We start from the raw sequence: 2,765 nt of genomic DNA on the forward strand, positions 1-2,765 counted from the left end.
TTGGTAAACTAAGATAGCTGGTTTCCAGTATTTCTCAGAAATAATTCTGCATAATGAAAAGTAGAGGCATTCTGTGCTCTCCTTTGGTAGTGCATGTGCATACGTGAAATGCTGGGACTAAATGTGCTTACGCTTTCTTGACAAACAGACACTTGGGCACTCTCGCAAAAATTTTTGTCTGTTTTCCTAAAAACTCTTTCCATTGTACTCTTTGCATTTTGTTTGGTGTTTCACTCCAAAAATTAACTTTTCTTTGGGAAATAAACGTACCTTCTATTTCTCAACCTGCTTCTAAGAGAGTTTTTTGGACATTGTGAAGAGGGGAAGGTGGTGTATGGGAATAGAGTGCAAGTGGGAAGAGAAGGTGGCTCTCTTCTAATTGCTTTAATTTTATCAGTGAAATAAGAAGTGAGGTCATTAGCTGAGAGTGAGGAGGAAGTGGAGGTTTGAGGAGAAAGGAAGAATTTTGCTAGGCATGCAGTCTAGAGCTCGAATCCTCCTGATACCTCCAACAGACAATCAGGATTAGGCCTAGTTGTCCTCACTTACTGGATTCCACCAGTCACCTGCAGAGGTCCGAGCTGCCTTGGAGAGTCACATTCCTATTCCACTCTGCTCAACCCTGAGATAATTCATCAGCCCCCACCTCCCAACCCTTTCACTCTGTGTCTGGAGTCCTCAACTGATGAGAGCAATTCCTCCACAGTTGCAGGCTTTTTCTGTCTCTGCCCTTTGTTTCCTTGCCTCAACCATAGACTGGTTTCTTTGGGACACTTCCCCTGCTACTCTCTCAAGTGGAGACTGGTGTTTTTCCTCCCATTTTACTTAGCTTAGGACCAGTTGCTGGGGTCCATGTTCTCCTGACTCTCCATTACAGCTTTTGGACTACTTCTTTCTCTCTTTCTGGAAAATGACCCACCTGTTTGAAAGATGATGCCATCTGTTTGTGCCACCTGATGCTGCTCCTGATTCTCAGCCACTCCTGCCCCATTGTCTTCCTTCTCCTTCCTCCTTCCTACAATAATTTTCAGAGAGTTTTAATAATCACATGGGTGACTCATTCTACACCCTGGTCTCTCAGTTCCTAGACTGTCCCTCTCCTAAAAATCATATTCTCACCTGACTTCATCCATGGACTCATCTGTGATCTTGTCATCTCTAGCAGTTACATCACCTCCTATGTCATAGCTCATTGATGTATTACATTTGCTGAGACATATTATTTCTTCAAAAGACTCCAATTCATTCACCAAATGAATCAAATTCTTTCTTTATCTTTACTTATTTAGATACCCATAAGATGTAAAGATTCATTATTATGCTCTCTTCCTCTCAAAAGAATTGCTCCTCTCTTCCATCTTCATACTAACATGGCAACATCAACCATGACATAACCCAAATGTCCATCTTCTCGTCTTCTTATTTATTCTTTCCTTTGTTCATCCAGCAAATATTTATGGAGTGTCTACTCTGTGCTCAGAGCCAGAGACGGAGTAGCAAACAAAGGAAGCACTGCTCCTTACCTCATGAAACTTACTTAGCACTACTAGATTTCCCCAGAGACTCCCTTTTCCATCCTTTAAAAAAACATTTCCTTAATTTCTTCACACATATTATTGCCCATTCTCTCCCCAACCCCTCATTCTCAGCTGGTGACCCTGTCAAACAGTCACTGGAAAAAAATGGAAGCAAAGATGTACTTCCTCATGTTCCTGCACCTAATACATAAATCCATTTGTATAATACACATACTTATCTGTCTTTGTCCCTTTTATGTGGAAAAAATGTCCTTTTTATTTAAAAAAAAAATCCCTTCACATGTGCTGCTTTATTGAGGACTTAATTTCTGCAGGTGTACTCTTCCTCTGTCATCAATTTCCTTCTGCAAAGTGGATCCCACTAGCATAAAAATGTTCAAATATCATCCACATTGAGAAAAACCTCTATTGATTACACAGCCTCGTCCAGTGCCTCAGGTCTGTGCTCCCCTGCAAAGCAAAATTGTCTACTCTATACTCTCTATACTCATGTCTTCACTTCCTACTCCACTAAAAAAATATCCTTGTCATGAAATGTGCCCTCCCTGAGTTCCCTTTATAATACATTCCCTTGGGTTTCTCCCTACATTTTTAGCTATTCTTTCTCAGTCTTTTTCAGTGGTTCCTTCTCCCTTATTCCTTCTACACATTTTGGCATGTTCTGGACTCAGGTCTGGACCATTTTCTATTCTTCATCTTCCTTCTCTTTCTATGTGACCTCATCTGGCCCTATGACCTTCAACGATACCTATATGCTATATTTATATCTCTGAGTCTGATTTCTTCCGTGAGGCCCAGATACTTCCTGTCTGATTAGTATGTCCCCTTGGATACATAGTAGGGACCTTGGCATCTCAGACATAATGTTTCAGGAAAGAAGTTTTCATTTTTTCCTTGTCTAAATTTTTTTTTCTTCCTTTCTCACTCTTCCCCATTTCAATAAATGCCACCAACATCCAGAATCTTGGGCCAGAAGTCTGGGAGTACTCCTTGCTTTCTCCTTCTCCCTCATCCTCAAGAGTCAATCCATCAATGTGTCTTTTTGACTGTACCTCCAAAAGATACTTCAAATCTCTTAATTGCACTGCTACCATCTTTGCGCATGTCCCATCATTATCTCTTGCTTAATCCACTGGGATAGTGTCTCCCTGCTCCTGTTCTTACACTCTTATAATCCATTTTCCACCCAGAAACCAAAACAATCAGTTAAGACCCCAAATCCAATTG

This window comes from Dasypus novemcinctus, chromosome 7 (assembly GCF_030445035.2).
Source record: "Dasypus novemcinctus isolate mDasNov1 chromosome 7, mDasNov1.1.hap2, whole genome shotgun sequence".
Lineage (NCBI taxonomy): Eukaryota > Metazoa > Chordata > Mammalia > Cingulata > Dasypodidae > Dasypus > Dasypus novemcinctus.